This window comes from Symphalangus syndactylus, chromosome 7 (genome assembly GCF_028878055.3).
Source record: "Symphalangus syndactylus isolate Jambi chromosome 7, NHGRI_mSymSyn1-v2.1_pri, whole genome shotgun sequence".
NCBI classification, from domain to species: domain Eukaryota; kingdom Metazoa; phylum Chordata; class Mammalia; order Primates; family Hylobatidae; genus Symphalangus; species Symphalangus syndactylus.
In genome coordinates this window covers 67,333,467-67,346,478 of record NC_072429.2, presented here as the reverse complement: position 1 = coordinate 67,346,478, position 13,012 = coordinate 67,333,467, and the positions used below count along the sequence as shown (strand labels likewise).

Here is a 13,012-nt window from a genome sequence, read left to right as displayed (position 1 = left end):
CTATTTAATTCTTCTCTCTTTTCTTCTTTATTAGTATTGCTAGTGGTTTATTGATTTTCTTGATCTCTTCAAAAAACTAGCTCCTGTATTAATTGATTTTTGTAAGTGTTTTTTTTGTGTCTCTAGCTCCTTCAATTCTGCTCTGACCTTAGTTATTTCTTGCCTTCTGCTAAGTTTTGAATGTGTTTGCTCTTGCTTCTCTAGTTCTTTTAATTGTGATATTATGGTGTCAAGTTTACATATTTCCTGCTTTCTCTTGTGGCATTTAGTGCTATACATTTCCCTCTACACACTGCTTTAAATGTGTCCCAGAGATTCTGGTATGTTGTGTCTTTGTTCTCATTGGTTTCAAAGAAAATCTTTATTTCTGCCTTCATTTCGTTATGTACCCAGTAGTCATTCAGGAGCAGGTTCTTCAGTTTCCATGTAGTTGAGCAGTTTTGAGTGAGTTTCTTAATCCTGAGTTCTAGTTTGATTGCACTGAGATCTGAGAGACAGTTTCTTATAATTTCTGTTCTTTTACATTTGCTAAGGAGTGCTTTACTTCCAACTATGTGGTCAATTTTGGAATAAGTGAGATGTGGTGTTGAGAGGAATGTATATTCTGTTGATTTGGGGTGGAGAGTTCTGTAGATATCTATTAAGTCCACTTGGTGCAGAGCTGAGTTCAATTCCTGGATATCCGTGTTAACTTTCTGTCTCGTCGATCTGTCTAATGTGGACAGTGGGATGTTAAAGTCTCCCATTATTATTGTGTGGGAGTCTAAGTCTCCTCTTTGTAGGTCTCTAAGGACTTGTTTTATGAATCTGGGTGCTCCTGTATTGGGTGCATATATATTTAGGATAGTTAGCTCTTCTTGTTGAATTGACCCCATTAGGTAATGGCCTTCTTTGTCTCTTTTGATCTTTGTTGGTTTAAAGTCTGTTTTATCTGAGACTGGGATTGCAACTCCTGCTTTTTTGTTTTCCATTTGCTGGGCAGATCTTCTTCCACCCCTTTATTTTGAGCCTATGTGTGTCTCTCCATGTGAGATGGATCTTCTGAATACAGCACACTGATGGGTCTTGACTGTTTATCCAATTTACCATTCTGTGTCTTTTAATTGGAGCAACTATCCCATTTACATTTAAGGTTAATATTTGTTATGTGTGAATTTGATCCTGTCATTATGATGTTATCTGATTATTTTGCTTGTTAGTTGATGCAGTTTCTTCCTAGCATTGATGGTCTTTACAATTTGTCATGTTTTTGCAGTGGCTAGTACAGGCCATTCCTTTCCATGTTTAGTGCTTCCTTCAGGAGCTCTTTTAGGGCAGGCCTGGTGGTGACAAAATCTCTCAGCATTTCCAAGATGGCCGAATAGGAACAGCTCCAGTCTGTAGCTCCCAGCGTGAGTGAAGCAGAAGACGGGTGATTTGTGCATTTCCAACTGAGATACGAGGTTTACCTCACTGGGGCTTGTTGGACAATGTGTTCAGCCCATGGAGCAGAGTGGGGCATCGCCTCACCCAGGAAGTGCAAGGGGTCTGGGAATTCCCTTTCCTAGCGAAGGGAAGCTGTGACAGATGGTGCCTGGAAAATCGGGACATTCACACCACTTTTCCAACAGTCTTAGCAAACGGCACATCAGGAGATTATATCCTGCACCTGGCTTGGAGGGTCCCATGCCCATGGAGCCTTGCTCACTGCTAGCACAGCAGTCTGAAACCGAACTGCAAGGTGGCAGTGAGGCTGGGGGAGGGGCGCCCATCATTGCTGAGGCTTGAGTAGATAAATAAAGTGGCCAGGAAGCTCGAACTTGGTGGAGCCCACTGCAGCTCAAGGATGCCTGCCTGCCCCTGTAGACTCCACCTCTGGAGGCAGGGCATAGCGGAACAAAAGACAGCAGAAACTTCTGCAGACTAAACGTCTCTGTCTGACAGCTTTGAAGAAAGTAGTGGTTCTCCCAGCATGGAGTTTGTGATCTGAGAACGGACAGACTGCCTCCTCAAGTGGGTCCCTGAACCCCGAGTAGCCTAACTGGGAGACACCTCCCAGCAGGGACCGACTGACACCTCATACAGCTGGGTACCCCTCTGAGATGAAGCTTCCAGAGGAAGGATCAGGCAGCAACATTTGCCATTTTGCAAGATTTGCTGTTCTGCAGCCTCTGCTGGTGATACCCAGGCAAACAGGGTCTGGAGTGGACCTCCAGCAAACTCCAACAGACCTGCAGCTGAGGGTCCTGACTGTTAGAAGGAAAACTAACAAACAGAAAGGACATCCACACCAAAACCCCATCTGTACGTCACCAGCATCAAAGACCAAAGGTAAATAAAACCACAAAGATGGGCAGAAACCAGAGCAGAAAAGCTGAAATTCTAAAAATCAGAATGCCTCTTCTCCTCCAAAGGAACACAGCTCCTCACCAGCAATGGAACAAAGCTGGATGGAGAATGACTTTGACGAGCTGAGAGAAGAAGACTTTAGATGATCGGTAATAACAAACTTCTCCGAGCTAAAGGAGGATGTACGAATCCATTGCAAAGTAGCTAAAAACCTTGAAAAAATATTAGATGAATGGCTAACTAGAATAAACAGTGTAGAGAAGACCTTAAACGACCTGATGGAGCTGAAAACCATGGCACAAGAACTACGTGACGCATGCACAAGCTTCAGTAGCTGACTTGATCAAGTGGAAGAAGGGGTATCAGTGATTGAAGATCAAATGAACGAAATGAAGTGAGAAGAGAAGTTTAGAGAAAAAAGAGTAAAAAGAAACAAACAAAGCCTCCAAGAAATATAGGACTATGTGAAAAGACCAAATCTACGTCTGATTGTTGTACCTGAAAGTGATGGGGAGAATGGAATCAAGTTGGAAAACACTCTTCAGGATATTATCCAGGAGAACTTCCCCAACCTAGCAAGGCAGGCCAACATTCAAATTCAGGAAATACAGAGAACCCCTCAAAGACATTCCTCGAGAAGAGCCACTCCAAGACACATAATTGTCACATTCACCAAAGTTGAAATGATGGAAAAAATGTTAAGGGCAGCCAAAGAGAAAGGTAGGGTTACCCACAAAGGGAAGCCCAGCAGACTAACAGTGGATCTCTTGGCAGAAACTGTATAAGCCAGAAGAGAGTGGGGGCCAATATTCAATATTCTTAAAGAAAAGAATTTTCAACCCAGAATTTCATATCCAGCCAAACTAAACTTCATAAGTGAAGGAGAAATAAAATCCTTTATGGAAAAAATATAAATATTTTAATGACAATCCCCTCCTCATTGGTACACAGAGTTAGACAATGATTAAAACATAAAGTGATTTTCACTGTTGAGTTTGTACCACTCAAGGATTTTGAGTAGACCAGTAAATTTAAAAACAAAAACAAAAACAAAAAACAGAATACGTGTTATGATACTTTAGTTCTTAGAAATGACAGGTTAAAAAATGTACCATATTAGAAGCTAGACCTAATTGTACACAGTCACTAATTAGCTTTGCTCTTAGCTAAGTCATGTATCTTTCTAGATATTATTTATAGTGCAAAATATCCCTGCAATGAGTGTAATGTATGCATTGATAATGTATGATTGCTTCTTTCAAGTCTAATATTTTAGAATCAATGTTGTTAAAAATTACTAAGTTGGAATATGGGTGTTACAAATTCAGATCAAAAATATGTAATGTAGTATAATCATCACAAAATATGTTGACTCTGGAGGCTGTGAACAATGGATTTTTTTAAATTACAAAATGGTAATATTGAGGTAAAGTACATAACTTAGTGTAAAGAAACATGGAAATTTATTGTTTAGTGCTATCAAGAGTATATTAAAAGGTCTGTTTAACTTCATGAAAATTACTTTTAATATCTTAAATGCACCCTTAGGAACAATAGCTATTATCTGGCTTTTGAAGTGATTTGGTAAGATCTTTGTTATCAGAGAAATATTACATTTCATTTTCTCCACATAATTATATTCATTTAATAATAATTGACTAGCATTGTTTATGTACTTGGTGCCATGCATTGTGCTAGTTCTTTAATGCATTATCTTTCTTAATCCTGAGAGCAACACTGTAAAGTCAATAATTTTATACTCAATTTCACCAATGAGATTGCAAGACTATTAGGATCAGTATAAGAATTCTAAGCCAACATGGATTTGATTCAGAACTGCTATGTATTGCTACGTCTCAATTAAAACAATTCTAAGAGAAATAAAACAATTACCAATGAGCTGAGCCATAAGATTCCACGTCTTATTTTTTTAAAAGAGAGATATCAAACATTTTTTAAAAAGGTTTTATTTTCATAAGAAACATTGCAATTACAAACACAAAATCATTTTGCTTCAGTGAGATCAAAGAAGGTTTACATTTGACAGTATCTGACACTCAAGTTTCAAAATTTATTTTCCTGTTATTCTGTGTTTTCTGAATCTCTAGTATCTGAGTAGACAGCTGTGAGAGAGAGCAACATAATTTTTCTCTCAAGGTGTTATTATTTCCTAAAGGAGAAATAGAAAATAAAATAAAAAGACAGGCTCTTATATATGTTCTGCAGTAATTCTTGAATTTATTCAGAAGTTTCCATAATAATTTCAATGAATTAAATAAATATACTATCACACATTTTGGTAACATTGAGAATAGCCCCCAAATTTTACATCTTTCTCTCAAAACTGTCTTTTTTTCTCTATTTTCTTCATCAGCAGACTTAATACAAACTCAGTAATTTCTTGTACAGTATCTGTTTTAACTTCCACTGTGATAATGAGGAAAGTCATTCAAACAAAGCAGCTCTGTTGTCTGGGCAACATGTTTCTTTCCTGTGTTCATCCAGTTCCAGATAGGGGTCCATTTTAACCATAAGTAAAGTATATCCCCTAATGAATGATAGAGATTTTATCAAATGTGAGTAATGAAAATTGCCTCTAGGAGAAATTGCTCTTTATAGAGCAATTTGAGTTTAGGGTTGAGATACAGGATTACATGAACATAATCACTCCATACCTACTGAACATTCATTAGGAAACATTCTCTGAGCACATAAGTAATGTGTGATGTATATAGAAAGATACAGATCCATGCTGTCCAAGAATTCATGGTTAGTAAGAGGGAGAGATGAGCAAGAGAATAAAAAGGGGAAAGCTGATAATACTTTCTCATAAGAAAATGATAAGTATTCTGTTTTCCTGTTACAACGAGCCACAGTGGTATGAGACAGTTAATTCTCATCTCTAGCATGTGGTCTGTTCACCAAAGCCATGTCTATATATACTCTGTGGCAGAAAAATTCAAATTCTGAAAGTGCTGTTGAATGGAACAGATCAGACACAGTTTTGTCCATGAGGCAGCAAAATTGGCTGAAATTCAAAAGTGCCATTCAGTTTCTTCCAGCAGCTGTGTTGTAAGATCAGACTGACCAATTTGAATAGAAGTTTTGGCTGGAAGTTCTCAGAACTATTCTGTGAGGGAACGTGTGGAAGCAACCCCAGAGCAATTGAGACCCGCCTATGCGATGGCAAACAGCATTTTAATGATGCCTCTCCCAATAAACTCCATTTGGAAATAACATTTCTTCTACCTCTAAACCACTTATATTTTATTGCCTGGTATGCATTCCCTTGAGTCTTTGTAGCGTTCACATATATCATCTTCCCTATGAAAGAGTAGACACTTACACGTCGTCGCTTATCCAAAATTCTCGGACAGGCTTGCTTGTGCATAGGCAGTGTGCCAATAGATATTTCTAGAAGGAAATAAATCATCATGTATGTGTGGAGGTGCCAAAATCTTAACATCTGAACAGGAATTTCTCAGTGAAGTATTCTGTATAGGAATTTCTTTCATATGGCTCCAGCAAACCAAATTATATTCTTGTGAATAATTATTGAGTGATAAAAGCAAACCCAAAAGGAATGAAAGTAGTATTGATAAAATAGACTTAAAAAGTATGTAGGCTGTGGCATACCACATACCAGTTGCAGTGGGGGGGGATGTTTTCTGGCATATGAATAAATTTATATGAGTTGATTTGAAAATAAACTATTTTGTCATCAAAATTTTGGAAAAAATAAATAAGTACTTTATTTTCAATCATAGCATTAGAAAAAAATCAAAATTTTATATTCTCTTCATGTTTATGTGGACCAGTAAAATAGTTAGAAAACCACTTTGGACTGGATGATACAACGGTTTTCACCTACAGGGACATGAGTGTTTGTGTTTTCTATGTACTTGGAAAATTGGGGTCAAGAAAATATATTTTGTGCACTCATCTACTGTGTTTTATTTTCTGCTCCTGACAATTTCCTCGGTGTTCTTTGTGTAATGTAATTGGCTTGACTTGATTCAATACTAAGCCTATAGCTCTAATAACAGTTTGATTTGGGCTCTGGCAAGGCCTTTTCAATTGTCCACCCTAGGGTTGGACACTTAAAATAAAAATAAAAGGGACCTGGCAAATAGAGAATAGCCAAGTCAAAAAATTGCAAGTGAGATGGGCTTAACTCCAGTACCCTGACAAAGCTGAGGATACTATAGAAAAGTAACATGCTAGAAGCAAGAAGAAACTGTCTCGCAACTCAGCCACCTGGATGTCTCAAAGCGACCTCATTTGACTTCATTTAGTGGCAGTCCAGTGGTGTTGAAGGCAAAGGCAAAGAAATCTGTTTCCATCTTCCAATTCTGAGAATCAAAATGCCATAGACTGAGTTTGCTTTGTAGGGTGGGGTCTCACCTTGGGCTGACCACCAGATGGCCACATGTGCACCAGTCCAGGAAGATCATTCTCCTGGGGCCCTGTCTTCTAGGGCAGGAACCACTCCCTTAATTACAATCAAGTGGATGTCATGAGACCAAAACAGAACAATCAGCTGAGACTTTTAGAAGATTACATTCTTCAGGAGATTTTGATGTTTTTATTTTTTTATAATAAAAGTTAAAATATCCATCTGGGAAAAGTTGTATGAGGAAGAACAAGACATTTTAATATTGGATACCTCAGTCTGAAGTGTGAACAAGGGGCATAGACAAATGTGTATATACATATATATACGTATATATACATATATATAGTCTATGCACTTTGATTTGCTGCTACAAATAAACAAAAACCTCACAAAATGAACCACGTCAGTATATGACATATCACATTGTAAATAAGTTTCATTGTTTTTCATTTTTATTTATATTGGCACTTTAGGACAAAATAATTAAACGCAAGTTATATAATCAAACAATCACAAAGAAGAGCCAAAAATGTTTAAAAATGCCATTTCATCATCATATCACACTATTTAAGTAGGATTATTATGGCTACATTTCCTGTTTGAATATATCGTTTATAATTAGGCATAGATGAAAGATTGAGATTGGTTTAAGAAATCCTGACATTTTATTATAATTTTTATTTCAAGTGACAATGATAAGGATCAATCAGATTTATCACAAAGGTGATAAATTATAGCTTAATTTAAAAAGTAACTTTAAAAGTATTATCAATCCAGACAAACTGTTGAACTCTAGGTACTGATTGAATCCAAGCTCTCCTCTTTCAAAAAGATTATAGGCAGAGACACATCTTCTGAGACTAAAATCCAATCGCTTTCAAAATTTCTAGAAAGTTTTCAGAAGGAGATTATGAATTTAATTAAATTTAATCTCAGCTAACTCTTCACATGGCATCTGCCACATGGATAACAAGGATCAGTGCAAGAAACTTCTTATGAGTAATATGCAGTTTAATTGCAAAACTGAATTAGTGATCAATTTCACTAGAATAGGCTTATTTATGGTAAAATATATTGACAAATCTATCAAGATTTATTGTAAAATCAAGGAATTTTTTTACAGAAAGCCAGAGAGTTTCTATCTCACTCAGGAGCATGGTTCAGGTGGGTCTTCTCTCCTGAAGAATGTCTGATTCTTTGGTACTGACAGATGGCTTGGACACCTGTCATTCCAAGGACTGTTTTCAGTGGGTCAGCTGATTTGGCTGGCTGGATTGATTTGCTCCTTCTGTATCTTTCCATGTAAGCATCTTTAAAAGCCACAAAAGCATAGAAACATTTGTTAATGACCTTTTTACATATTGCTGATCTCTTTTTCATGTTTTAGTTTTACCCTCCCTCTCATTAATTACTTCTAGTTCCATGTGTTTTTAGCTCTTTGTATCACATGTTGTCTTTTACTCAACTTCTTTTGAAATGCGGAACTATCTTTTCAGTAAGATAGTACATTGCTGAAGGAAAGAAGTGTCCCACTTATTTTCTCAATAATCACATATTAGGTTGTTATAAGAGTCTGGCGTGAGGGAAATAAGTAGACTCAATAAATTTATACTGTTAAGAGTAACAACAGACTTAGGGGATGAAAGCAGGTTGCTTCAAATCTATCACATCCTTTTGTTATAAATTACTTAGACAAATTTGCTTTAGATTTTATCTGAAGTGGTGCATACTAGACAGTATGATTAAAAGAACATTTTTTCTGAGTCTAGAATATGGTAATTACAACTTTTTTGACAATTAAGAAAAATAACCATGGATCATGCTATTTGAATGTTGAATTAGAAATTAAAATTATTAATCTGTGAGAATTCTTTTCATAAGAAGAGGAAAGTTGCTAAAATTTTATGTCAACAATTGCCCAAAATGGGTAACTTAGTGAATGAGTTTAGAGATTACTGGATGCATTTATTCCAGAATGCATGCCAGAATAGCATTTGGAGAACCATCACTAGGAGATTTGTTACATCAGAGACTAGTCAACATACCAGATAGTATCCTGTTAATATGTAACAGAAGTAGAAAACTTATTTACTGATTTTTGGGGACAAGCAATTCAAGGGTAAATTTATAAAATATATATATATATTTATAAGTTTATTAGTATTGAACATTAATGAAACAAATGGGCTGACAAACAAATGAAACAAATGGGCTGACACCAAAAGGAGTTGATTTTTAAGCCGATGATTCAACTTAGTGTAGACATATTAATTAATAAAAGTAAAACCTCATCATGATATGACTACATATTTAAATATTACTCATTTATGAATGGTTAATATATTGGTACACACCATAACTTGTTTCATATTGCTGATGTAAAATCTCATGTAGGAAAAGTGTAACAAAACCACCTTGGCGTATGATGAAAGAAGTATTAATGAAGGAGGAGTCATTTTTTTCAATCACTGAGAAGACAGCCCAAAGGGATAAAGCACTATATATATATATATATATATATATATATATATATATCATATGTCAGAATCAATCTTAAAAACTCTATTTCCTGACCTTTGCAATAAAACCCAGTCACCTATTTGTACTCTTAGTTAGCACCTTCATAATATGTGCTGGCATGTAATGTTCTTATCTCAAGTCCATATACTGAAAATAGGCCAGTAGCAGATTTAATAGAAAAAAGTCAAGTGGGTGCACACAAGGCCAAATCTATTTACAATTTAATTACAGGATCTAGAATCAACTTATGATATTTAAAACCTATTATATTAAAAGTTCCATTACATTCTACGAACCACTGTTTTCTCATTTAGCAGAATATACTCTTCATAACAACTCTTCAAATTATGAGGCTAAGAAAGGTTACCATATTTTCTAGGAGGCCAGAGAGTGATGGAGAAGTTATTCAAAATCTGTTGTTCTGATCTCCACCTCTGTGCTGTTTCCACACCACTGAGCAAAAGCAGAGTCTGTGGATGTGAGGATGAGGGGGAAAGACTGTAGACTGCATTCATTCTGAGCCATGCAAAAGAAGAGGGCATATCAGCTCAGTTCAAAGACTTTGATTCCTGGTTCTTAATGTTGCTAAGTTCTGCTCTGTGAATAAAATCAAATATAACAAAAATACCAAGTCACCTCAGACCTTGAAATGAAATTTCATGGCTTCAAAAATACTAAGCGATTATTTCAGCCGAGCTAATTCTTTGCCATGACATTTGGACATACGGCTTTTTTCATAATAGTTAAAATTTTCACCCTCAATGTAAATGCTATTTTTGAAAATGAGAGTAATGTTTTCTGTTGCCTAACACTGGCAATATACTTACCAACTATCTCTGAGGAATGCACTGAGCGTAGGGATGGTTGTAAAAAATCACACGATTGAGGCCTGAATGCACTTTTAGCACTGCGGGTTATGCTTTGCTTCCAACAACTCCTCAATCATTGTAAAAATTTAAGAAAAAAAATTTAAATGTTCACAAAGAAAAGAATTCATTCACATATCCACTATATCAGAGTTCAGCATTTATACTCATTGTGTGGTTGTTATATATTTAAGTTTATTTAATATTCATAAATGCCTGCATTATATGTTCTTAGAGAAATAAAAATAACTATTTTTCTTAAAGGTATACAAACTTATAAAGTGCTTAATAATCAGTATTACATTTTTTCGATGTCTTTTTCAGTATAGTGAATGTTTTTATTTACAAAAATAATATTATGTTTAAAGTAATGCTTTCTCATGATAATATGCTATGGTTATTGAAATTTTTAAAATACAGGACCACAGATACTAATATAAAGTATTAGTAATATAAAGTGCAGCTATAATCAGACATCTAATTTCAGCAATGTAGAAGACTAATTGCCCAAATAGCCTTTGCAATGCATCACACATTAAAGAATAAAAAACTAGATACAAATATCCTCTTTATGTAGAGTTGAGTTGACAAGAAAGTAAGAGGAATCCAGAGAGGCAGAAACAATGAACTGGACAGGCACTGAAGCCACACAGCCAAGGGCTCACAGCCTCCTTGATCCTCCATAGCACAAGTATCTGCATTTAAATGGGCTTCACGAGGAAAAGAAGAGAAAGTCTAGGTCCTGAGAAGGTGGGAAATCAGTATGAGAATCTCCCACAAAAACAATTTCCAAACGGTGATTTTCTCAAGGAAAGAACTAACTATGAAGAGAAGAATATAACCAAAGAATGAGACAGTGGGGAAACTTTGATGTTTTGGCTTATATAGAAGGAGGAAAACAGCTTTAATAAAGCATTTCCAACGACAGGCTGACAGGCTGGTTACAAGGCATCTTTTAGACTAGAAACCACTCTACTTCTAATGCCAAAAGACCTAAGCCTGGCATTAACTTTAAGAAGCTCCCACTGGTGACCCTTCCCAGTTATCTGACAGAAAGAAGGCCTAAATCAAAATCTCAAAAATCCCACAGATCCAATTTTATTGATTGTGATATCACAATTTTCAAAGTCACATGAAATAAGAAGATATAAACCATTGTGAGCAAATTTTAGGAGAAACAATAAACACCAGTGTTTTTGTCTGTTCTCATATCGCTACAGAGAACTACCTGAGACTGCATAATTTATAATGAAAAGAGGTTTAATTGGCTCATGGTTCCACAGGTTGTACAGGAAGCATGGCTGGGAAGGCCTCAGGAAACTTATAATCATATGGGAAGTCAAAGGGGAAGCAGACCTGTGCTATATAGCTGGCGCAGGAGGAAGAGAGAGAAAGGGGACGTGCTACACAGTTTTAAACAACAAAATCTCATGAGAACTCACTCACTATCATGAGAACAGCAAGCAGAAAATCTTTCGCCATGATCCAATTACCTCCCACCACTCATCCTCCAACATTGTGGGTTGCAATTTTACTTGAGATTTAGGTGGGGACACAAATCCAAACCATATCAACCAATAACAAAGTAGTAAAGATTCCAGATGGAATAACAGATTTTAAAAGGCAAATGATAGAAAAGTAGTGAACTTTTATTAGTCTAAGACAAAACAGATCTTAAGACCAAAAGCTTTTCTTGAGATCAAACATGAAAGTTTAATTCACCAGGAGGGGAGAACAATCCCAAACTTACCTAAACATAGTAACATAACTTTAAAATATACAAAGTCAAAAGTGAAAGAACTACAAGGAGAAATTGACGTATCTGGAATTAACTTTAAGAAGGTCCCATTGGTGACCCTTCTCAGGTGTATGACAAAAAGAAGCGCCAAATCAAAGCCTCAAAAAATCCCACAGATAAAATTTTATTGATCATGATATCACAATCCTCAACGTCACATGAAATATGAAGATAGAAGCCATCTTTGGAGTGATTTCAATGCCCCTGTCTTTAATGTCGATAGGAAGTGTGTGAAAGATTTGAACCACACAAACTGCAAGATGAAACTACAGGTTATGTAGATATTTCTGCACTGAAACACTGTCTACTTCCTGAAAAATATATTGTTCTGAAAAATATACTCAAAAAATAGCAGGGATTATGAGAACAAAGAGTTGCGGAGGATAGTACTAAACTATGCAGCTTTGTAACAAGAGGACCAAACAGAAAGGAGTACATGAGACTGGAGGGGATAATCTGTCTGCCCATCCACATATATTCGTGTGAGCACATGCTGCCCCAGTGGTTGCTAAAAATGCTCCAGAACAATAGAGTGGAAATGTATTGAAGTTCTGTTGGAGCAGAGCTGGTGGGTACAGAATGGCAGTTGGGAGGAGCATGAGCCAGTGTGCTCTTTTAGGGTGTCTGTGGAGGCAAGGCAATGGAGCAAGAGTGCAGCACAGTAAGAGGAGGGATATGGCCCTGAGAAAGACCCTAGTACTTGTTTCTAGTTTTCTTAGGATAGATGCAGCAGTACTTTTCCTGCCAGCATGGCAGCAACATTGAAGACTTCTATTTCCCAATAAAGATATGATCCTACCATCATTCTCTCCCCTCTTGTCTAAAATATTTGTGGATGAACCAACACAGTGTTTACTCCATTCTAAACTAACTCTTTTATTAACAAATCTACCCATGAGTGAATTCACCTTACAGAAACGCACACTGTGGCTGCATATAGAACACTGCACTAAGTAGGTGGAGAAAATGTCTTCCTTTCAAATCCAGTCCATAAAACCAGTACTGGTATTACATAGATTATATTATCTGATGACAGCACAATTGAGTTAATAATTGGTAACAAAGGAAAATCATTAAAACCCCTATATATTTGGAAATTAAAAG

General features: G+C 36.3%; 1 protein-coding gene and 1 long non-coding RNA gene across 10 annotated transcripts in view; one reads left to right on the top strand and one right to left on the bottom strand.

The window, feature by feature from the left end:
- SNTG1 (syntrophin gamma 1) overlaps positions 1-13,012 on the top strand; it is an 870,442-nt gene that overhangs the window by 288,381 nt on the left and 569,049 nt on the right. The gene's annotated exons all lie outside the window — the stretch shown is intronic.
- Positions 5,754-13,012, bottom strand: part of LOC129486478 (uncharacterized) — a 42,297-nt gene continuing 35,038 nt past the window's right edge. For all 3 annotated transcript variants that reach the window (XR_010121889.1, XR_008658996.2, XR_008658997.2), the window contains exon 3: positions 5,754-8,034. This is a non-coding gene — a long non-coding RNA (uncharacterized lncRNA). The remainder of the gene's footprint in view (positions 8,035-13,012) is intronic.